This window comes from Callospermophilus lateralis, chromosome 6, assembly GCF_048772815.1.
Source record: "Callospermophilus lateralis isolate mCalLat2 chromosome 6, mCalLat2.hap1, whole genome shotgun sequence".
Taxonomy (NCBI): Eukaryota; Metazoa; Chordata; class Mammalia; order Rodentia; family Sciuridae; genus Callospermophilus; species Callospermophilus lateralis.
Window position 1 is genome coordinate 130,371,695 of NC_135310.1, and position 26,049 is coordinate 130,397,743.

At 37.5% G+C, this 26,049-nt stretch overlaps 2 pseudogenes; both read left to right on the forward strand.

Annotated features, from left to right (window-relative positions):
* Positions 1–3,035: 3,035 nt before the first annotated feature.
* Positions 3,036–3,973, forward strand: LOC143402117 (olfactory receptor 12D3-like; annotated as a pseudogene).
* A 12,901-nt stretch (positions 3,974–16,874) lies between these two features.
* Positions 16,875–17,036, forward strand: LOC143402713 (U2 spliceosomal RNA; annotated as a pseudogene).
* The last annotated feature ends 9,013 nt before the right edge of the window (positions 17,037–26,049 follow it).

Sequence of the window (26,049 nt, forward strand, 5' to 3'; positions counted from 1 at the left end):
CCTTGAATATTTAGTTTTAGCATGGGGGGAGAATCTAAGTTTAAAAACAGCATAGCCCAATCTACACCTGTGGAGCCTAATCCCTTGGAGCCTCTTTCTACAGCACAACTGGAAAATTTATTATGTAGGCTTGGTGTTATTAGTAACTGTGCTATTCTATCTCCTGGTGAAATTACTGATATACCATTTGGAGAACTGGCTATAATTTTTATTTCACATTCATAATTACCCAAGGACTTATCATAAGTCCTTTTAGAGTAAAAGAGCTGTGTCCCAATAATAAGCCTACTGTTCCTTTGGGAAGAGGTTCTTTCACCCCTGTGGGAATGATTTGAACTCCCATCTCTGGAGTTAGTACTGATCTGGTGGAGGCACAGATGTCCAACCCTGCACTGCCTCTGGTTTGTCTGATGAGGGATCTGATAAACAATGTGTCCTGGGCACTACCCTGATGGGGTTGCTGGGTTCCTCCAGTGCTCCATATATTTGTGGTTTTGGGCCCCAGAGCATTGGGACCCCTGTCCATTTTTTGGCAATGGAGCCCAATGCCTTTATCCATGATATCGTGGATAAACACTTGATCCTTGTTCATTTTTTGATAATGGAGTACCCTCTATGGTGATTTGATAATGGCATTCATTAGCCCAATGTCTCCCTCTACGGCATCTTGGGCAAATACCCGGTATTCTACTCCTTTGAAACCTAGTTTTGTTAAACCCTCCTCCTATGGGGCAATTCCTTTTAAAATGTCCTGTTTGTTCACAATTGTAGCATGTTCTTGGCCTGGCATCTAAAGCCTGTTTTACTGCAGTTGCCACAATTTGCCCTAGTTTATTAATGTCTCTGGCATCTAAAGCCTGTTTTACTTCAGTTGCCACGACTTGCTCTTGTTCATTAATGTCTCTACATAACTTAATATATGTGTTTAAATCTTCATGTTTTCATGGTCTAATGATATCTCTGCACCAACGATTCGCTTGGTTATAAGCCAGTTGTTTTATTAATGGCATTGCTTGTTCTGTATTCCCCAAAACTCTGGTAGCTGTTTGAATAAGCCTATCTACAAATTCAGTGTAAGATTCATTAGCTCCTTGTATTATCTTAGATAATTGACCTTGTGAACCTCCATGTCCTTGTAAAGTCTTCCATGCCTTAACTGTATCTACAGCAATTTGTAAATATACACCAGGATCATATGCAATTTGTTGCTGCTGATCCTCATAAGGTCCCTTTCCTAAAAACATATCTAGATTTCTCTGAGAATTACCAGCTGCTGCATTTCGCCTAGCTGTCTCCTTGCAAAATTCCTCATTGGCAACCTTCCATAACAGGTATTGTCCTCCATTTAGCACAGCTTTACACATATTAGCCCAATCTCCTGGCGTCATGTTCAAGTTGGTAATGGATTCAACCAAGCTTACAGTGAAGGATGCTTGAGGACCATAGGTTGTTACAGCCTCTTTTAGCTGCTTCACTGTTTTGAATTTTAAAGCATGGTAAATTTGCTGCCCTCCTATCTCAAATACAGGGCATGTTAATACTTGAGATCATGTCTCAGAATCCCAACTGTCAACTGTGTGGGTTGGGAGCCTCCCAGCATATGGAGCTGGTGCTGTTGATTGGACACTTATTCCCTCTGGTGATAGAAAGGTGTTAGTAGCTGTCTCCTGTAGAGGTGGTGCTGTTGGTTGGACACTTACACACTCTGGTGATAGAAAGGTGTTAGCAGCAGTCTCCTGTTGTAACTTTTCCCCTGATGGCTTTTTCTGCTCTAAACTTCCTTCCTCTGTCTGACTAGCTTGAAAGACCTTCTCTTTTAATTGAATCTTTTCCTCTTTCTGACTAACTTGAGAGACCTTCTCTTTTACTTGAATCTTCATGTCTTCTTCTTCCTCTACCTTTGTCTGAATTGAAGGCTTTGGACTAAGCAAACCAGATATGAACATCCACGATGGCAATGTGCCAACTGGCAGAGTTCCTGGGCTGTTCTTTTCTATTCTTTTTAAATCTTCACCATGATGATTCCATTGTGATATACTTAACAACTCCTCCTTAAAAAGCCATGGGCTACATTTTTGTATTGTATCAACGTATGCCCTGACTGCTCTTGATTTTACTGGAATGCCTCCTTCCTCTAACAATTTACTTAACACTCTTTCGGTTTGTTTTTTACTAATTTCTGATCCCATATTTCTATTATAATACAACCCAATAAGATAACGCCTAACAAAACTGAAACAGAATGAAACAAAATTGGAACAACACAAAATCATTATAATAGCCTCCTGAAATATCCATCTGTCCTTTCTCCCTATCTGTTCCTCAGATGTGAGCAGTTTTTCTTCCATCTTACACATCTCCAGGGACAGGCAACTTAAAACAAAAGTGAAGCAAAACAAAAGAAGAATCTTAAAATGGCTACCCATCCTCTCGCCCTGCCCTCAGGGGTGAGCAGTTTACTTACCCTCAGTCACTCCCTGTGTGAGCCACCAAATGCCGCAGTCTGGCTGGGCACAATTCAGGGGCCACTTGTCAAAAGAAACTAACTTTATTTTTAGAACCACACATGCCGAACAAAACAGCTCCTCAGGAAAAAACCCTCAGAGCCCAACTGCCACCATCGGCTTCCCACAAGTCACACTCCCCAACCCAGCCTCTTCCTCCCACAACCCTCCTGCTCTTGAGGCCGATTGGCTGGGTCACATGGGCGGAGCAAAAAAAGTCCCCCAATGAGCAGCTCCGTGATCTGAAAGGGCAGGGAAACAGCCCAATGAGCATCACCACAGAGGAGCCAATCAGCTAGGTGTTGCTAGATGTTGCTGGGGCCGCTGTGAGCCAATCATCAGCTGGTAGTCTGAAAGGGCAGGGAAACAGCTCAATGAGCATCTCCACAGAGGAGCCAATCAGCTAGATGTTGCTGGGGCCGCTGTGAGCCAATCATCAGCTGGCAGTCTGAAAGTTTGCTGGGGCCCCTTCGGCTGTGGCTCTCAACAGTATTTGCTAATTGTCACTGTCATCTTTCCTTGCCCAAAGCAATGGAGAACATCACTTTTGTGAATGAGTTTCTTTTGCTGGGACTGACCCAGGTTCAGGGGCTATAGCTTGTAATCTTTATCATTTTCCTCATTATATACATGACAAACCTATTTGGAGATGGGGCCACATTAGTGATCATCATCGCAGAGCCAAAACTCCACACCCCTATGTATTTTTTCCTGAGAAATCGTTCTTGTCTTGATGTTTGCTATTCTTCAGTGACAATGCCCAAGCTAATGTGGAACCTCCTCTCCAGGCACAGGGTCATATCCTTCCTAGGCTGTATCACTCATCTACACTTCTTCCACTTTCTTGGTTGCACTGAAGGTGTCTTGCTAATTATCATGGGATTTGATCAATTTGTGGCCATCTGCAACACACTTTGCTACACTGTCATCATGAATCCCCAGCTGTGTGTCCTGTTGGCAGCTGTGGCATGGCTCATTAGCTTCTTCTATGCTCTGGTGCATTCTGTCATGACTGCATGCCTGGATTTTCTTCACTTCCAGAAACTCAATTACTTATTCTATGATATCAAGCCTCTCTTGCAACTGGCTTGTGGTGATGTAGGTCTCAATAAGTGGCTCATTTTTATTGTCACTTGCAGCTTAGCCTTGGTGGCTTGCTTCCTCACTCTCCTTTCCTATTTCTCTATAAGTCTCTTTCTTCTGTTGAAGCACTGGTCCTGCAGTGCATTCCGCAAGGCTCTGCCCACTTGTCGCTCCCATTATATGGTAGTATTTCTCTTTTATAGAACTGTGGAGCTAACTTTATCCCTCCTCCCTATGCTTCATGTGTAATACAGGAAAAAATTATGGCTATCGTACACATGACAGTCACTCCAGTGTTGAACCAACTGATATACACCTTTAAAAATAAGAAAGTGATGTTTGTTCTGAGCAGAATTTTTAGGAAGAAGCTGAAGCTGTTTGCCTGAAGAAAATCAGGCACAATAAAATACAGAGGAAAACTGTATGCCATTTTTATGACATTTATTTTCTTTCCTATAGTAATTCAATATATTTCTTAAAATTTTATTTTTCATTTTAGATATTTGTTTAGTAGGTAACCAGGTTCTTCATTCATATAATTTCAACCACTATTCATATGATCTTTTAATCATTATTTGAAATATCTTGAGTAAGTCCTGATCCATATGCACATCATACCCCAGTGGAAAAAGGTCCACGAGGCCATTAATGGGGATATGGATCTTACATTTTTGTTGTGGGGCCATGTAATACATAACTGAATAAGTACATGTGCCTCTGTCAGAAGGTAGAACGTATTATGGAAGGTAAGGAAACAATGAAGGCCTTTCCAAGATGTGACATTCAGACAGAACACTGAAAGAAATGAGGTGGAGGGTCACACAGATATGTGAGGTTATGTTATTTTATGAAGAGACAAAATCAAGTGAAATAGCATTGAGACAGAGTGTGCTTGTTGTTTTGAGGAAAGCAAGATGGCCAGTGTGCCTGGCCATTGGTGGGTAATGGGGAGAATTGCCCAACAGGAAGTTAGTCATCTGGTGGACGCATGATACAGGCATCTTAATCCTTTTAAGGATTTGGGTACTGTGCATGATATTGGATGACTTTGAGGCATTTGAACAAAGAACTGACTTGATATAACTCCTATATTTAAACAATCACATTAAATTCCATGTGGAGAATAGAGAATCAGTTAGAATGCCCTTAATCATTTGGGTAAGAATTGAAGGTAATGCACGCAAGGGTGATGGTGGTGGAGATACGAGAAGTAGTAAGATTCTGGATGAATTTGAACACAAAACTTTCAGTACCTGCTGAGAGCTTAGATATATTGTGTGAACTCAAGAGGCACCAAAAATCATTGTTAATTTCTATTTATCTTTATTAACTGGAAAAATGACCATGTTATCAATAAATTAGGCTATGAATATAGCACAAGTATGATTGATATAGGTTTGAGTTAGCTTTGCACATCAGGGGAATAATTTGAGTGGAATTATTTCTTCTTATTAATTAATATTTTATTCCTAGAATAAATATATTTTTAAAACTTTTATTTTCAGATTAGCATGTGGGTTTTATGGTCTTTAAAGGCTTTAAGATATTGCTATCAAATTATCAATCTATTTGTAATTATTTAGATTTTTCTGAGCATGATTATATTCAATTTTTAAGGTAATAAGAACAGTAAAATGCTGTTTTTTTGTTTGGAGCAACATATACTTTACTATGAAAAATTAACTCGGAACAGAAACAATTAGCAAATAAGTCAGAATATAGCATGTGGAATATGTTATAGAAGGTAATTGGAGATGAAATCTACAGTGAATACAAATTGTGTAAATTATAAGCAATATCCTACTTGACAGTTGATACTATAGCTCAAGTATACTGTGCCACATTGTAAATGATGTGAAAAGAATCATTGATGTTTGCAAGAATGAAATTTTTCAAGTATTTTCTTTTGATATTTGGATATTCCTTAGACACACTTGTTGCATCATCTTTACATACACAGACAACCCATCCATACACAATTAAATGTTTTACAGTTCTGTCTTTCTACCTCTTTCCCTTTGTCTCATTAGCCATATTTATTTTTACAAAAGTTGTAGTCTAAATTTCTGTTAATAACCTGATGTGGAAGTTTCTAGTTAATTTTTGAAATTGAGGGACTTTGTAAAGACATAGAAATGTGATTTCTAGGAATCTGTTTACTAAGTATATCTGTGTGTATCTGAACTAGAATGACAAGAAAATGTTTATGTATAATAAAATATCCACTTCAATCTAACTCTGGTTTCTTTGCAAATCAATGAAAGGCCTGACTGAAAAACATAAACATATATTTTGAGTGATTTTAAACAAATTATTGCTAATTTTTGTCACATTTTAATGACATATTATATATAATGCATTTATATATTTTTATATTACATAACATATTATACTACATAATACATTACATATAGATATATAAAGTATATTTTCATTTGGGATTTATGCTTTGAAAATGTAGTCATCAGGACTGCACCAAGATGGTACAGTAGTAGGTTCCCTGACGTGGATCTCCCCTCACCAATATTAATTTGAAGTAATTCAAGAATAAAAGTGCCTTTGTGGGAGCTTCAGGACCAAGATGGTTTTCAAGACAAAAAATAAAGGGGTTATTTTGAGAAGTCAAGCCTATGCCCAAATGACCACAGGATTACTGACTAGGTCTCTCTACAGACCTGGAGAAAGCCCCATCCCATAGCCCTATTTCTTCTTGATTTGCCATTAACATCATCAGCCAAGGAACCCAGCAAGAGATCATGCAAGACTATGATCCAGGAAACAGTCCCACTGACCTTGGTACTGGCTGTGGACCTAGGAGCTACCCATCATGACCTGGCTCCACCATCTCTCAGCTGCCAGGAATTGGATGAGATACACATACATCCATTTTACAATACAGGTCTTATGACCTCAATTTGACTGTAGATCCTGAAAACCCTCTGTAACTAGGCTGTAGCCACTTTCAGCTACATACCTGGAACATTACTTCTTGCTTAGAACCCACTAGGAAACACTTATTCATACTCCTAAGGAAGGCTCTAGACTTTTGTCTTACTGCAGGTCTAGAAATAATTTTGTACCTTGGATCCAGAACCCTGATACTCAACACATGCAGAGCAGCATTTTTTTCCAGGTTTTTAAAATAATTTTTATTTTTTAAAAAGTAAATTGTACATTACACAAAAAAAAATCCAGTCACAAGAAGCTTAGTTGGACATGTCCCTCTAGGTTGTGTGCATATATACACAATATCCCATTTTGTGTGATTGAGATTGTGGTGTGTATTATGCTTTCCCACACATCATGAATATTCACCAATTCAAAATACTGAAGCTACATGAGTATTTTTTGATAACCAAGAATACACTACACTAACTCAATCTGTTATCCTTTCTTGGGGACAAAAATTTCACTGAAGACAGAAATGGCAACAGGCCTCTAGATAGAGATATTGGCAGAGTTACAACTAAAACAATTCATTCCCTTAATGCTCAATTTAAAATGAAACAGCAACAGAATACACCAAGCTTTTTCATTAACAGATTTCTTCTACTAAAATATTAGCAAGAATGCATGTTCCCAGTGAATTAAAATATTCCTATAGTACAGCCAGAAGATGCACACACACCAGTGGCTCACATCAAAATGTAAATCTTTGAGCACTTGCTTCCATCTTTCTGTGTGTTTCTCTGTGCCCCTCTGCTGCCAGCTTAATGAACAAGTCCTGATACACAATGCCCAGAGATAAAACAATTTCATGTCCAAGATGCATCTTTTCTATCAATTATAACAAAAAGATATTTACAAGTTGGCTAATTCACTAGCACTACTTTTTATGATTCACTGTCACCTCAAGCATCTAGAAAGCTTAGATATTGTGAAATGAAGTATAAACTTTGTGAACAAAAACACAATTTACCAAAAATGTACATATAGATATATGGTTATACTCTAAACCTGTCTTCCAAATATGGAGACTTTAGCAAAGAGCACTTCCCCTCGCCCTTCCTCTTCTCCCTCTTCACCACTCCAGTGACTAAATTCAGGACTATCCCTAGCTCCAAGAGCTGGATTAACAAGGGTCACTCTCTGAAGACAGTTTTTTCTAAAAACCAACAAAAGGACATTTATATAGGGATTATTTTGCTATTGTTAACAAAGTTTGGGCATTAGGACTTATCCTTTAATACCCAGCAAGATTAACTAAAATGCACATATAACAATGGCTAGACAATCTGAACTAATCTAAAGGGCACCCATTACTTCTCTATGCATACTTTCTCCTTCCCCTACCCCAGACCCAGTGATCCTTCAACCTACCCTCCAAGACATCAAGTTCAACAATTCCATTCCCCTAAATGGCAACCATTCCTAAGTAGTAACAAAACATACTTAAAGGACATTACTTTAGCTCTCTACTTTTCCCATGTGTTGTGCACTTTTCAACATCTAGAAACACTAGATGTTCCCAACAAGGACTTAAGTTTCCAACTATACATACAGTAGCACTGAATAAACTGCAACACTTACTTAACAAAGGCTATACTTTGAAGCAAAATTCCCCCACCCCTTTTTTTAAAGGCTAGAATTTGAAAGTGTCTTCCAAACAGTAACATTCTGGCCTAGAACCCTTCTTCTTCTAATCTTATCAACCAATGAGTCAGTATATGCATCTGTAATGCTTAGAGATGACTTTTAACAAATTTCACTTTCTAAGTGGTTTTAATTACAGTCTTTCCTATGAATTTAACAACATGTACTCGGTGTGTTAGTTTACTAACTCTACTTTTGTCATACACTGGCAACCTCTTTTGCATCTAGATAGACTAGATGTAAATTAGGACTCATTTGTCCTTTATATACACTATTTACACAGAATAGTAAAACAAAACCCACAAATATAAGGGACAAGGGTCAATTCTGCTTCACAGAAAATACACTGCTATAAAGCCCTTTATATATTCTTTTCTTTCTTCCTCCCTGAACCAGCTCAGATATAATATGTACCGTTCAGAGAAGTGTTTTGATCATTCCATTTCCAAAAGACAGTTATTTCCTCATGAATTTTTTTTTAAAAAAATATATAACAAAATGTTTTATTTACTACCTCTACTTTTAACATATTTTGTGTACTTCTAAATATCTATAAAGACTAGATGTTTCAAATAAGGATTTAAGTTTGTCCACTATGTACACAGTAGTATTAAATAAACTACACACATGTAACAATAGTTATATCTGAAAGTGTCTTCTAAGTGGGATCATTCTGGCCTAGAATCCTTCATTTCTTCCACTTCTTTCTCCTGTTGTCACATGTGTCACATCTGAGTGTCACATGCTATGATGTTACAATTTCACTTCCAAAAGTCCTTTTCAGAAGACTGCCTTTCTATGAATTTTAACACAAAGTGTACAAAATGTGTGAGTTTACTAACTCTACTTTTGTCATACATTGGCAACCTCTTTAATATCTAGAGACTAGATATTATAAAATTAGGACTCCTTTGACCAGTATATATACAATATATGCAGTACAGCAAAGTTAAATGAAATGCACGGTACAAGGTAATGGGTAAGCTGAAGTTTTCTAGCACACTCTAACAATGTTAAGCACCTTTTGCAACTTCTTCCCTCCCACCTCCCTCAACCCAATCAACAAGTACAACAGACAGTATTCTGTTAAGAGGTGGTTTAACAATTCCAAACACAATATTTCTCATCAGTTTGTAAAAGCTATTTACAAAAAGTTTCAATTCTACTACTTTTACTTTTAAATATATCAAGCACTTCTAAATATATAGAAGGACTATATATATTCCACATAAGGCCCTGTCCACTATTCACACAGCACTGGTAAATAAAATTGCACGCGTAGCAATGGTTAAATATGAGGTATCTTCTAACATGACCATTTTGTCCTTAAACCTCTCCCTTCTCATTTCCTTCTATTTTCAGTCCAGTGGACAAGTACAGGCATATGTAACACTTAGAGATGGTCGAACAAATCCATATCCAAAAGTATTTTTACAGAGGACAAGCTTTCCTATGAATTTCAACAAAAAATGTACAAAATGTTCTAATTTTACTAACTACTTGGTCATACACTGGCAACCTCTTTAACATTTAGAGACTGGATGTGGCAAAATTGGGACTTATTTGTCCACTATATACATTATATACACAGCAAAAACAAAATGCACAAAACATAGAAAACTGATGTCTGAAAATGTCGAAATATGAACACATTAACCTTTTGCAATTGCTTCCCTCCCACCTCCTCCACATCACTGAGCAAATACAGACAATACTATACCGCTCACAGAGGTGGTTTAATAGTTCCATTCTCAAAAGACTATTTCATATGAATTTTAGCAAAAAGATATTTACAAAGTGATATTTTACTACCTTTACCTTTAACATACATCGGACACTTCTAAACATCTAGACAAGACTAGATGTTTCAAGTAAGGACTCAATTTGTCCACTATGTACATGACAGTCATGAATACACTGCACATATGTAACAATAGTTCTAATTTGAAAATGTCTTCAAAATATGAGCATTCTGACCCTTCACCGACCCAGTGGGCTAGAATGCTCAAATTTTCAAAAGACAATCTTTCCTAGGAATTTTAACACAAAATATTCAAAACTGGTTTACTACTTCTACTTTTGTCATACACTGGCAACCTCTTTAACATCTAGAAGGGCTAGATGTAGATTAGGAGGACTCATTTTTCCTTTATATACACTATGTACACAGCAAAGTAAAACAAAACCAATAGACAACTCTGGGCTCTCGGTAGGCACACTGGCAGGATGCTCCCCAGGACCAGCACACAACTGTACTATTCAACAGGAGTTTGGCTATTGCACGCCCCCCCTCAAAAAAAGAAACCATTTCATAAGAATTTTAACAAAAGAAATTTACAAAATGTGTCATATATTTTACCACTTCTACTTTTAACATATATCAGGCACTTTAGAACATCTAGAAAACCTAGATATTTAAAAAAAAAGTATTTAGCATTTTCAACTATATATACACTAATGAGGAATAAAATGCATACGCAAAACAATGGTTATTATATGGAAAAATGTCTTTTACGAAAAACCACTCTGGCACAGGACCTCTTTCTCATGGTCAGTCTTCTCCATGTTCAACAACACAACGAAAAATGTGGACAAGTGTCCCTCCTAGAGGTGGTCTAACAAATTCATTTCAAAGTCACTTCCTGAAGGCATTTCTGATTTTTTCAAGCAAACGAATATTTACAAGACGTTATTTTCTAACTCTATCGTACATCAGACATCCTCTTTACATTGAGAATATCCAGATGCAGCACAAGTTTTAAAAAGTTGGGGGGTAAGTTGAGAGCAGCTTTTTCATATTATATACACAGGCCTTTTACTAAGGGCCAGGAAATCTTCCCAAAGGGTGGCGGGCGTTTCCAACTGGGTGGATGCGGCTTGTGACTCTACCATTTCTCTCTTTGGTAGAAGGAACACCAACTGCCTGAGGCCAATAACCGTTCCCCCACGTCGTCCTCTTCTGGGGCTTCGCTCACCTTCCAGGACTGTTTGGTCTTTGTTGGCCAAGACAAGGTGCGGTCTCGAAGAGCCGGCACTGAGCGCTCACGGAGAGCCGTGGTCTGTGCAGCTCCACTGTCCAAGGCGTGGTTGAGCTTTCAATCATCCATCCTCCTTCTTGGGACCTTGAAGCCCCTGCCTGCGTTGGGGTGGCCGCCTTTCTTCTCGCCATTCCACGCCCTCTGCCACCCAAACGCGCCACGTCCCCGGTGGTGGCTTCAGCTGGGACGGGCACGATTGAGCCAGGAGACCCGGCAGCCCTCGGGGTCCGGGGCCCTACACTTCGCCGCTGCCATCAGGTCATCCATCTGGATGGCAGGCTCACCGGTCCTTCACAGCCAAGGCCAGCCAGTGGGCTCTCGCAGCAGGAGCTCAGGGGATCTGCAGGAGAAACCGCATCCTGTCCTGGGGCCCCCCAGCTCACCCGCCGGCCTGGGGCCAGGAGCCCCAGAGGGCCCGGGGTAGCAGGCTGCACTCCCGTTTCTCACCAGGCTCTCCACAGAGCAGCATTTGTACTGCTTCTCAGCAAGATGGACAAGACAGAATTCATATAAATTCAATATTGGAAAGAGACTTAGAGATCCAGAAATTTGAGTATTTTTAATAGAGAAAAAGAGTGCATTGCAGTCATGTCAGTAGTGACAATGGCAGCAGGTCACTGCAGAGGAGAGTGGTAGCACAGATAGAGAAGCATAGCAGACAAATTTGGTGTAGGAAAATTTGTAGAAGAGAAAAACAGTATGAACTCAGTCAAATCAAAGGCTATACAATGGGCTGGTGTTTGAAAACTACTTCATGTTTCTCAGCTGGTCAGCAGAAAGCCAAGGTAGGGGGCCATCTTGAGGAGGTCACACTGGAGATTTTCTATGCAGAAACCCAGGAGATCATGGCCAATGTTGCCACATTATCTCAACCAGTTTTTACTGTGTGGCCTAGAATGTATGTACCTGGCAGCATGTAATTGAAATGGGCACCGAGATGATTGTACCCACAGGGAATTCACGTTGGAGACATGGAGGAGAATTAAACTTGCCTTCCGTTTTAGTCTGGGAGCTCACACTACCAGCTGATGAAGGTTAGGAAACTGAACAGGTGAGTGTGTTTACACTTGGGAGTTGAGCCTGGAAAAGCCATAATTAGGGCAGAGGATGAAAGAACTGTACAGGGTTTGTTACCCACCCTGTGAGAAGAATTCTTGGGTGGACTCTGAGATTCACACGTCCACCAGGGAATGGCCTCTGCCCAGTCATAGGGTTGGGTGGATCTAAATTTCTTTTGAGTAGATACCACCTGACAAAGTTCCTAAGTTTTGATTAGAGTTAAACCTGTCTGGACTGTATTATTTAGAACTCTGAATCAACCTCAAGCTGATAGTCTATCTGGGCAAAACTCCAATTGACAGTACTTCCCATCTGTTCCCACTAGTACTACATTACACTAGTGAGAAGGGAAGCCAACCAAGACCGTTCAGCCAGTTTCTGTTCAGGCCACTCCAGCATGCAGGTTGGTGAGCAACAGAAAAGGAGAAAGAGTTTGACAATCCTCAGTCCTTTGTCTTTCCAAGGGATACATAGCCCAGAAAGAATGGAAAGAAGAACAGTCTGGCACAGGCAGTGAACTCTATCCTGGTCAAAATTTTGACAATTAACAACAGTTTTGTTGTTAATTCCTGAACTCACCATTCCTGTTTCTGTGGTCATTAGTGCATTTGATTTCATAGTAGGCACCTGGTATTCATTTGAATGTTGAATATTGTTTTTTTTTCCTTCTTTTTACTGTTGCTGCTTCTGTTTATTTCCCCCTTTCTATGTGATGATGGAAATTTACTGTTAACACTGAGTACATGGAGTAAAAAGTTGGCTGCTGAGCTACACTCATAACCAGATACATCCACACCCCAGCCAAGAGACAGCACACTTTGATATACACAAAACCAGCCCCACTCAAATTTTAGCAATATTTCAACGTGTACAATACAGGAGAGAAAAACTCCAAACTGATGACCAGTTCTCAAGTAGGAATGGCTAGGGGGCCCTCAGGTCCCACTCATGGACACCCATACTCCTAGAGCAAACAGAAATAAATAACCTGAAGTCTGAGGACACAACACTGATGAAGGGGACTGAGTCTAGATTGTTCACATACCCTTTTGGAGTATACAGAATTGTGCAGTCTAAAACAATTGCAGAGTGTGCATCTCATATACCCTGCTGTATAGAACACAATTGCCTGACCTATAGGAAGGCCCCCACACTTGTTAGACATTAAAAAAAAGGATCCTCAAGCTCTGACACAATACATACTGTATCAAGGTAAACTAATCATGAAATAGACTAAATTTGGGGCCCCTCTAAATGAAGAGAAACTTGTTCCTGTTGAGAGTGAAACCAAGCCCCAAAGACCTGATGGATGCCAAGAAGTTGGGAGTGGAGATTGCACTCTGCCCCCACCCATCTAGCATATGCTAATCATGTCTATATATGCACACTGCCTACCTACTGTCTCACTTTGCTGTAACTACTGCCTCTTCTCCTTTAAAGTTCTGCTCATCTTCAGGGATTTTGAAGATGAAACCTTTAAAATAATAGTTTTTTTGTCTTCTTTCAAAACTGGCTTTGAATAAAATCATTTTCCTACCAATTTGATTTCAAATATTTCTGGAGCAGTGAACATTATATATAGGACACTCACAAATTCCACGCAAATTTCAAGGACCACACCACTCACCGGAATCCCATGCAACAGAAGTATTTTCAGCAGCATGGAGCAAACTTACAAGGCTGTCCCTTTGAGGGGGTCCCTCTCAGGGGAGTAGCAGCCTGTCCGCAGAGAAGCTTGATAGCCCTCAAGGGGAATTTCACAAGCATGCCTAGGGGTTGTGTCATGAGCTGGATAGGGTTAACCTTTTATCAGGCACATTCAGAAAAGCAAACAGAAAGTCATAACCTGAAGGCTGAGGACACCACAACCTGGGAGCTTTGAATAAAATGACTTTCCAATCAAAACTTAAGGAGTCCCTAGATAAAAATGGCTCCCAACCTAAAAATGGCAGATCTGATACCAATATTGATCTGATGCCAATAATTATAAACTAGCCTTTTCCTCCCCAGGCTGGTACTGATGCCACCCAGTAACAACCATTGCCTCAGAAAGAAGTAGAAATAAACTAAACTAAGGAGGTGAAAAAGACCTCTCCAACAAAAATTATAGAACACTGAAGAAAGAAATGGAAAGATTTTTCATGATCATGGGTAGGCACAACTAATAATGGTAAAATCACCCAAATTCCAAAAATCATCTACAGATTTAATGCAATCTCCATCAAGATACCAATGACATTCTTCCCAGACTTAGTAAAAACAGTCCTAAAATTCACGCTCAAGAATAAAAGACCAGAATACCCAAGGGGATTCTAAGCAAAAAAAGCAATGCTGGAAGCATCACAAAAGCTGATTCCAAATTATACTACAGAGCTATAGTCACAAAAACTGCATGGAATAAAAAACAAACAAGATCAATGGAATAGAACCAAAGACACACAAACTCTCACAAATACAGTCATCTGGCCCGCAAAGGCACCAAAAAATATACATTGGAGAAAAGGCAGGCTTTCTAACAAGTGGTGCTGGAGAAATTGGTTATCCATAGTAGAAGAATGAGTCCTATCTCTCACCCTGTATAAAAGTTAACTCAAGATGGGTCAAAGACTTAAAAACTATGCAACTTTTGGAAGAAACCACAGGGTCAACACACTGTAGGTGCAGGCCTACAGTTAAGGAAATAATATCAAGAGTTAATAAATGGGATGACATCAAATTAACAAGTTTCTGAATAGCAAAAAAAAATCTTTACTAATTTCTGTTCCAATGCAAATTAATATCCTTCATATAAACAATAACCTCCAAATAACCAAATCAATAAATGGGCAAAGGAACTAAACAGATACTTCTTAAAAGAAAAAATACAAATGGTCAACAAATGTATGAAGAACGTTCAACATCTTTAGCAATCACAGAAGTGTAAATCACTGTGATTATATCTCACACCAGTTAGAATGGCAACCATCAAGAATACAAATTATAATAAATGCTGGAAAGGATGGGAGAAAAAGATACACTTACACATTGTTAGTGGAGTTGTAAATTAGTAAATCACTTTGGAAATCAGTATGGTGACTCCTTGGAATGGAAACACAATATCCAGTTATACCTCTCCTCAGTATTTATTCTAAAGAATTAAAGTCAGCATCTGAACACAATTCTCAATAGCTAGGCATGCTTGTGTGTTTTATTCAATCTTAAAGAACAATGAAATGATGTCCTTTGCAGGAAAATGAATGGAACTTGAGAGCATTATATTAAGCAAAGTAATCCATACCCAGAAAGTCATGGATCATACGCTTCCTTTCTCTTGTAAGTGAAAGCAAGAGAGAAAAAAGAAAAAAGGAAATATAAAGGGTCAAGGGAAGAGCTCATAAAAATAGAAATGACACAATTAGAGTAAAAGAAGAGGAGCAAGGGGAGCGAAGAGAAAGGGGAGGCACTGGGAAATGGAATTGACAAGATTATATTGTTCTACTGTGTGCACATTTGAATATATAACAACAAACCTCATTATTGTATATAGTTATATCAATAAAATAATATGTGTAAATTGATAAAAAGGGTATATGATTCCAGTCTCACATCTCATACAAAACTCAATTCTGGAATATTGTATGCCTCAATGTGTGAAAGCATTATAAAGGTCTTTTAAAAGTGACACGGGGAAATATCCTCATTTAGGAAAATATTTAGAAAAATATTTCTTACTGAGGTCGCAGAAAATACTGATAGCCACTTTCCATTTAAGAATTTCTCTTCACCAAGAGTTGTCACTAAGAAAGTGAAGAAATAAGCCAAATGGTGGGAGAAAGTATTTGCAGCACATATTATCAACAAAGAAAAATGAAAATAAAGTCTAAAGAAATCCACATTACTCATCTCTAGAAGATCTGGAATCATAAATTTGACAAAATTCAAGTGTTGACAAAGAAGTGGAGCACCAGCTAGCCTTACATAGTGCTATGAAAATTTAAATGTAGCAATGCAGTTTGTAAAACAGTTCTTACGGAACAAATGCCTTTATTATAAACTATTCTCTAAACACTCAGTTTGTACTATGAGCACAACATATTGTAGACCACATTATCTATATTACCTCTTTTCTGTTCATTACTATGACTTCCCTGAATTATACATTTTCAGATTAAATATTTTTAAAGACCTTGTATTTATATTAGTTAACTATTGCTGTGTAACAAATTCTCCTCAAGTTTTACAGTTTAAAACAATAAATGTTTATTATCTCAAAATATCTATGGATCAGGAATCTGAATGCAACTTAGCTATAAGCTTCTGACTCAGAGTTTTCTCACAAGCCTCAAAGGGTTTGGCTATGTCTACATCATGTCAAAACTCAGTGGTAGAATACATTGGTGGCACTGGGCCTCAGACTCTCTGGTTGTTGATCAGAGACTCAGTTCCTTGTCATTTGGACCTCTCCAGAGGGAGGCCCACAACATAACACTGAATTCCTTCAGAATGATTGAGCAGAAAAATGTGCCCAAGATTGAAGTCATAGTCTTTGTAACTAACCTTTGAAATGTCATTTAACTACTTCTGTCATATTCTATTTGCTAGAAGTTAAATGATAATAGGATCTTCTTGGTCTTTTGGCTAAGATCAAGTGTAGCATTTATTCTTATCAATTTAAAATATGATATGATAGTAATTGGAGTTTTAGAGCAGTAGGAGCTTGCTTTGTCCACTCCATGCATAGACCTGATATTGCAGTACCTTCAGGAATGGTGCAACACACCCCACAAAAGAAGTTAAATTATAAATCCAGTCCATACTCAAAGTGTAGACATTATAAAGGTGAAGAATTCTAGGAGGTGGGGATCATTGGGGAACAACTTAAAATCTGTCTACCATACTACTCTTATGAGGAAAAGAAATAGTATTGAGCTGAAATTATTTTTAAAGAATAAATTCATTTGATCAAATTATGATATATGTATCTATATATCTACCACAGTTAAACCCCCTATTCTGAATAGCTAATTTGTACCTATATAAAATGAAAAAAAAAAACTTTTGCAAAGGAGTCAGTCTTAGTTACATTTATTTGCCATATATAATAATTTATCATACATTTACTTAGTTTTTCCTAACATATCAATTTATAAAAGGATATTTGATATTACTGATGTAGTATCAGAAGTAATTTATATGATAAATTATAATAGGAAAGTGTTCTAATTCACTAAAAATCATTTTACTGGATATTAATTACATGGAAAATCAAATTTTCTTTCTTTTTTTTTAGAGAGAGAGAGAATTTTTAAATATTTATTTATTTATTTTTTAGTTTTTAGTGGACATAACATCTTTATTTTATTTTTATGTGGTGCTGAGGATCGAACCCAGAGCCCTGTGCATGCCAGGCGAGCATGCTACTGCTTGAGCCACATCCCCAGCCACACAAATTTTCTTTTTATCTCTCATATCCATAGTTAGTTTTCAGATGTATGTAAAAAAATCTATGCAGAGATCCCTAAAGTTGTAAACTATTTTTTTTGTATCTAGCTATTTCATTTTTACACAGTGTTTCATAAGTTCTTTTCCTAGACAAGTTGCTCTCTGCCTTTGTATTTTGTCATCTCATAACTGTTCAAAATTCTGTAACTTCTCTTGTTTTGGATCCTCTATTGCCCACCCAGTGATAAGATTAGGCTTTGCCCAAGGAGGAGACTTATTTTAATATCATTAGCATATGGTGATACCACATGCCAAGAAGGACAAAATGGGAATTATAAACCTGGAAAGGAGGATCAAATGTGTTTATGTTGGGAGGCTTAGGGGAGATTTTGTACTGCTAATTCTCAACCTAGGGTAAGAATAAAGTTGAGGTTTCTGAAATTTATTCTTAGCCTTAGATAAAAGATTACTACTACTTTCAGTCAGTTTGCATTAAGAGGATCTTAAGGGCAATTTTTGGAAAAATGTTGTATTTGGGCAGCATTCTTGGCAGAAGTGGAACATGGAAGGGAGGACAGTGAAGAAGAAATGATGTTGAGCAAGAATGGAGACTAACTTTTGTCTCACCCTGTGGGACTTCTGGAGCATACTGCATCTCACAATTGTCTTTACCTTGAGGTACAGGAACTAACTTTTGTCACCCTGTCAGTCAGTCAGTCAGTTATTGGTCTCTCATTGATTACCCTGGAGAAAGGGAAAAGCTCATTTTTGAAAGTCCAGAGGAGGAGCAGTTATGATCAACATTAAAAAAAAAACATCTATCAACATACTAGTAGACTGCAAAGAAGTCATAATTGATTTAATTGTCATAAAAAAGAATTGATAAAAATCAACACATGTTTAGTATGACAAAAATTTTAGTAGAATAGAAATTAAAGGAAATTTAACTATGATACTAAGTGTTTTACACCAAAGAAACTGAGAATCCAAATGTAATGAGAAACCACAGAGACTTGCCTTTGGGCCAGTGAGACTGAGAGGGTAAGAATGTCCACCACCATCATTACCACTTCATGTACTTTGCAAGAATTAATCTGTTCTCTCAGAAAGGACACAGAAATATGCAATGTATGAATTAAAAAGAAATAGATAAAACACCTTTGTACATGCCATGAGGCTTTATCTAGAAAAAACAAAAAGAATTGGCAACAAACTATTCAAATAAAAGGTGTTCACCAAAGTTGCTAGATAGTGATATAGTAAATAAGATAGGATTTATAGTAACAACAAAAGATATATAGTATTCAGAATAAATTTACCAAAGATACATAGACCTCTATGTTGAAAGTATTAAGTATTTTAAAAGGCATAAAGGAAGATTTGAATAAATTAAGAGTTATGCCACGATTTTGGTCAGAAAGACATTTAAATGTGTGAAATTCTCTTCCAAATAATTTATAAATTCCATGAAATGAGCATTTAAAGATTTTATGAAAGCAGTAGTTTTCAAAATTTCCTAGGTTAATTTTGAAAAAAAAAAGATTATTTATTTATTTTTTTATTTTTTTTTATTGGTTGTTCAAAACATTACAAAGCTCATGACATATCATCTTTCATACATTTGATTCAAGTGGGTTAAGAACTCCCATTATTACCCCAAATACAAGTTGCAGAATCACATGGGTTACACATCCACATTTTTACATAATACCATATTAATATGACATTAACATTTTAAAAGCTATTAACATGAAGTCATGTTCATGCAAAATAGATTTTAGAAAAGTGTTGAAATCATTGTTTAATAAGAGGGATATTACAATGAATGCTCAATGTTTAGGAGTAGCTAGGAGCATCAGATCGCTAAATACAGAAAAATAAAATTACATTCTTGAGGGTTAAGAATTAATCTTCATTCACTTAAAATGATCTCTAAATGGATGAAGAAAAAACATCTTGAAATTTAAAATTATAAAGTTAAAAAACCATAAAAGTATGTCTTTTAAACCTATCATTAGGGATAATCTTTTAAACAAACTTCAAAGTAGCACTCATAACCTGAGAAATTCTGGATTTTGCTATGACAAAATTAAGATTTTCTTTTTTATGAAAGACATTCTAGATAATGTACAGAGGACTCATTACTGGAAGGTATTTAGAAACACAAACTTATAAGTAGTCAAAAGGTATTCCTGCAAAAGAACAAGAAATAAAAAAAACTAGGAATCCAAATAACTAAAAAAAATCTTCTGGATATATTCAACATTGCTGGTAATCTGAATAAAGCAATAATGAGTCACTACTTTATATTCATTAGATTGACAAAAATTAGAAAATTGGATAATGCCAAGTAACTTTAGTAAACCTGTACATTACTGGGGATGGTACAGATACAATTGAAGAAGATGATTAGATTTTGAAGATTAAATTTACAAAATTCATCATTTTGCTGAAAGCCAAATTTGATTTTCTCTGACTTTGATTCTGCTTTTGAAGAAGTGTCCTCTAATTCTTAGGCACTTCCAGCATGGAAAATAGTTATAAAAATCCTAATATTATTTTTAGCTTCCATATCATCTTTGGAGAAAAAGAGGACAATAAAATACCATATCCCAGGCTGGGGTTGTGACTCCGAGGAAAAGTGCTCACCCAGTATGATTGAGGCACTGGGTTTGATCCTCAGCCCACTTAAAAATTTAAAGGTATTGTATCCACCTACAACTAAAGGATAAATGTTTTTCAAAAATACCATATCCCTGAAATGCTATTTTCTGGTTTCAAGAACCTAGCCAAATTAAGAAAGCCATAAGGATGAGCCTAGGCCACAATTTCTGGATAAATATTATTTTGAAGGACACTGGCTTTTCCTCAAGTATGCTAGAAATTAGGGCCAGTTGTGCTATCTGTAGAAAGATACTTTCTTGCATATATTCCAAGTTCTTTGGGATGCTGGACATAAAACTGGACAAAGCAATCAAAGCTAATTATATTACTGCTTCTGTAACTTAATAATTTAAGCCATAACCTCCCTCCCCACCCCTGTGATAAATGGTGTGGAAAGGCACTGTGGACAGGAAAGTGCTTGTCCAGTTGGCCATCAGACATTGAGAGGGATTGGGACACTATTTTCAGGTGAAACACTGTGTGAAATGGAAGGGCACCTGTCCAGCCTTTCACCTCTGGACTTTATGGAAAAGCTCCCGTCTAGACCTTCACCACTGAATCTTCCTGGTGAGTATTTTTTGATAAATCTTATGTCACACATCCCATTTCCTGGTGTCTTCTTTGGTCTCTTGGTAAGCTATTTCACTGCCCTAGCACAACTGAGCTATAGATGGTATAGCTTCCCAGGTATATACTTCACCAATATATGCACTCAGAAATAACAGAATTATATTCTAAAGCCATCAAGGTGGCATTAGAAGTTAAATTGTTTTGAAATGGCTTAAAATTATAGCAAGAAGATATAGAGGGGAATTGATAGTGATGGTGAAAGGATAAATGGTCAACAAACCTTATGCTTCAGAATAACTTTTAGTTACATTGTTTGCACCCCTTATCAATAAATTGAAAGTCTTACATGATGTTAAAAATATCACACCTCCATTTCAAGTGAGATCTCAAGAGATAGAGATACTAGCAAGTTTATCCAAAGGCAAAGTGTTAGTTCACCAACCTACATGTAACTTATAAAGAGGTGGATATTTAGGAGTCCAACTTTGTGGCTTAAATACCTCTCTCTCTGTCTCTCTCTCTCTCTCTCTCTCTCTCTCTCTATATATATATATATATATATATATATATATATATATATAGTGTGTGTGTGTGTGTGCTATGTAATCTCTTCCCACTTCCAGAAGGAAATGAAAGTGATTCCAAAATAAAAAAAGAAATGGGGATATAATTTAAGGTGGAAAAAAACAAAACAAAACAAACAAACAAAAAAACCAGAGAGCTTGACCTCTACCTCTGCAAATTGAAAGTCCAAAGGTGAGTGCATTGTGTGAGTGCAAAGTAGCAAGAAACCAGAGAATTTCATTTGCTCTAATGATGGGGAAAGGATGCAGGTTGCTTATTATTAAGCAGATATGGGCCAAAGAGGTGTGATCCACCTGGGATAGTTTTGATTTTACAAACTTCCTGAAACAGACCTATTGTAGTGAGGCTGTGTGTGTGAGCTATGTGCATTTGAGCTTAGGATGGGACTGTTCTGGCAGTGTGCTGCAAATGTGCCTTTCCTCTTGGTCTTCCTGTGATCCCACACAGTACATGAGATGGGTGTGACTTGCCAAGTTATCATTTAATCTGCTGACCACATGACATCACAAATTAAGACTCCATCTTTGAAACCTTATTTCCTTGTGGGAAGCCATTCTCGCAGGTTATTGAGCACCTCCCTGATTGGGTGTGAGGCATTCTGGCTAAACTGTGTCTGAACTAATCCCCACCCTCTCTAGGTGCAAGAGCCCATCTGTGTGGGGGTGTGACTGACCACTGACCCTGAGACCAATCACTGACCCTGACCTTGGAATGCTGACCCCCTCGACCTTCATTGGATGGAATTTTTCCCTGAATTTCTTGTTCCCCAATAAAAGACCACTCCCTGGTGTGCTCTCTCTCTCTCTCTCTCTCTCTCTCCTGCTAGTCCTGTGTAAACCTCGCTGCCCCACCAGGTGGCTCGAGGCAGGAGCCAGAGGGGAGGGCTGCTTCAGACCTGGTCAAAGAAAAAGGTAAATTGAGTTTGTGTGTTTATTTGATCTCACTAGTTAACTTCTATGCTATGAACCTCTTGTATGAAGCTGTGTGCTTGTCGTGCAGTGGATTCCCTGCCTTATTTGGTGAAGAAAATTCCATGGAACCTCCCTTATGTGTGTCTGCCCCATAAAATAAAAAGAATCCAGGTGCACACTCCTTTCCCAGCGCTGCCCAGCTGACCCTTGGTGTCACTCAGCAGTCCCGCCCTAGACCTTAGAAACTCATGTTCGTGTGCTGCATGGTTTCTTCACCAACTTCTTAGTTACTGATATAGCCAGCCCCTTTGAACCCAGCTCATTCCGCCAGCCTGGCCAGCTGGCAACAACCTATAATGGCAGCAAAGAGGCTAGAGATAAAACAAATTCTCAGGACTTAGCAGGAATCAGAGTTATCAGTTTCAGGACTTTTGTACTCAGAGGTCCCAGAAGTGTGTCTTCAGGGTCCTTGAAAGATTCCCACAAGATATGGAGATCTTTCACATATATACAGCCTTGTCCTTACTCAGTTCTCATTTCACCCACTGGCATGCAGGGGTTGAGAAGACTCTCTGTACTAAGCTGGAAGTCAGCTGACAGATTCTCCAGAGACAGTGATTATGTGCCACTCCTTGTGTTCATAAAAGCAGTTCCACATCAGGCTCTAGGTTACTGAAAGGTAATCTTTGCTATGTAGTTTTGATCACAGGTAAGTAGTTTTTAATTGCTTAGTTACAGTTCATTGCTTTCAGAAATAATGTTTTGCCTTGCTTTTTGGATGACACACTAAGTGTATGTGTGGAAGTGAGTTGGAAGTGTAATGACCCAAGGGCTTCCCAGGGAGGGAAAATTCAAACTTTCTGGCTCATGCTTTGAATGAAAGGAGTAGATTGAGAGTGTGCGAACCATGGAGATTCCTTCCTTTTGTGCAATTTCTGTGTCTCAGAGTGGATATGTGCTAACTTACTGATTCTTTACTGGATAAAGGACATTTTATATATATATATACAACAAAGAGATAAAATACCACTGGATTTCAGAAAATAGTGTTAGGAAAACCCTGTCTGGTTTTCTCACAAAAAAAACAATCTTTCATAGGGATCTAACATCAATGCATTCTTGCTATGCCTATTTTACATGCTTACTATGTGATTTCAGATGTAAGTAAGCGATTGGACAATAAACTTTTAGGAAATCCTTGCAATTTAAAGATTTTACATTTCTTAGTTTTCTTTTATTATTATTATTTTTTCAATAAAGAGCACTGACCTTTGATAGAGTGACTCATGCCTGTTATCCCAGGTACTTGGGAGGGTAAAGCAGGAGGATCACAAATTCAATGTCAGTCTTAGCATCTTAGCGAGATCTTCAGCAACTTATTAGCCCCTGTCTCATTGTAAAAAAGGAGTGGGTATATAGCTCAGTGGTAAAGCACCCCTGGGTAAACATACTGCAAACAGTCAATAAAACAAACAAACAAAAAAGATGCATTGAGTCTCTTAGAAGTGAAAACATCAAGACTGAGGCACTTCATGAGTTTTCAGGGAATCTGTTCCTGTAGGTTCTGAGCAGCCATTCTTGAGATCTTACTCTGATGTAAACCCTTGAAAATATTCCCCCCATCATCCCTTTGGCCTCAAATCCTAAAGAAATCTTAAATGATTTGTGGCCAAATAAGTAATATAAGTTACAAAAAATCAATGTTTTGTTTAAGTGCCATAGTTGAGATCTAAACAAAGGCCTCAGAGTTCCCCAAAGGAGAGACATCATTTTCAACTGATGAGAAAGGTAGATTTTAAGGTGAGCTTTGAAAAAAATACATAAAGATTGGAAGATAGAAATGGGGGCAGGAAGAAAAACTTGCAGGTTGAATATAAAATTAAAAAGAATATTCTAAAAAAATGTATTTTGTCTCAAGGCAAATAACCTTAGAGAATTAACATATTACTTGTTTTAATTATTCCATCTGGTCACTTTACCACATGACAGCTTCCTAATAGATTAGGACACAGGAAAAAATGTGTTTTGTAGTGAGAAGGAATTATCTCAGGACACAGTAGGCTTGGGAAGTATCCTAAATGGCAAAACAAAAGAATCAGGATATCCCTGGGAGAAAACAGTTCTTTCTCTGAGTGTGTAATATATGCAGAGAAGGAGGCAGAACAGCTGGATCAGTGTTTCCTCTATCATCAGCAGGATGTCTTCTTATGAGTAACAGTTGGGTAAGAAAATTGTTTTTTTTTTTATTTTTATATTTTTCATTATTGTTGATTCGATGCTTCTTTGGATTTCTTCATATTATTATTTTACTTCTCCATCTTCTTTTTCAGCTTCTCCATATAGCAAAATTAATTTTACAAAACTTAAGAATGTTTAATTTTGTGTTCCCTTATTTCTTACTCTATTCACTCCCATCTACATGATAGTTTTGAACACCTTTTATTTACAGATGTATTAAAAATGCAGGTCTCTAGTACATACCTCTGTCCTGAGGTCCAAATAGCAACTGCTTTTTGAGACATTTTATTGGACATCTCAAAGATGCCTCCAGTTCACTGAGGCCACCACTGAACCTCTGATCTATCTCTAGATCTCAACTTCTTCCTGCTTTCCTTATCTTAGTGAGTGACTCTACTAAGCATTTACTCATTCAAACTAGGATTAAGCTCAGCACAGTGCACCCATTAAGGTTAAAATCTCCTTATTTATTTTTTTCTTTTGGTATGAGCATAATATTTCTACTTCATATTTTCTCTCTCTCTCCGTCTCTCTGTCTCTCTCTCTCTGTCTCTCTCTCTCTCTCTGTGTGTGTGTGCGTGTGCGTGTGTGTGTGTGTGTGTGTGTGTGTGAGAGAGAGAGAGAGAGAGAGAGAGAGAGAGAGAGAGAGAGAATTGGAAGAAATAAGATTTTTTTTCATATCAAGCATTTAACATACGTCAGTCATAATGATTATCCTTAATTCATCTCTCTTTCTCATTTCATACCAGAACTTTAAGGATTGTATCTCCTAACATCTCCCATGCCTCTGATTATTTCCAACCCAGGTCTCACCACTCTGGTGTGAAGTTCCATGACCTTTTGTCTGACTGAAATAGAGAACTCAATGAGCTTGTCTTTCTCATTCTTGCTTCCTTCTATTTTATTGCCCACAAATTTTCCAGAAAGAACATTTTTAGAACATAGACATCTTACATTCTTGAAATATATTCCAATTGCTCTTGGATTCTAAAAGAATATTTCACAATCTTGAAATAGATTCCAGTTGCTCAGGATGATTCTTACCTTATCAGAGCAGCCTCCTGCCTTGCTCCTGTCCTTCCAGGCTTCTTGGATTTCCTTTAGGTCTCACATTATTTCAACCTCAGGACCTGTGTATATGTTCTTATTTGTATATGGAAAGTTTTCTACATTCACCTTGTCTTACCTACTTAACTCCTGTTTACTATTGAGATTTCAAGTCTTATTTTCTCTGGGAAATTTTTGGTAACTAGGTTCCATACTAGTCTATCCTACCTATTTTCTACTTTAAAATAATTATTATAGTTTTTATTAGATATTTTTAAAATTATGCATAATCTTTAATGTGCACATTCCTAGAGATATGGTTAAATTCTGTTTTTT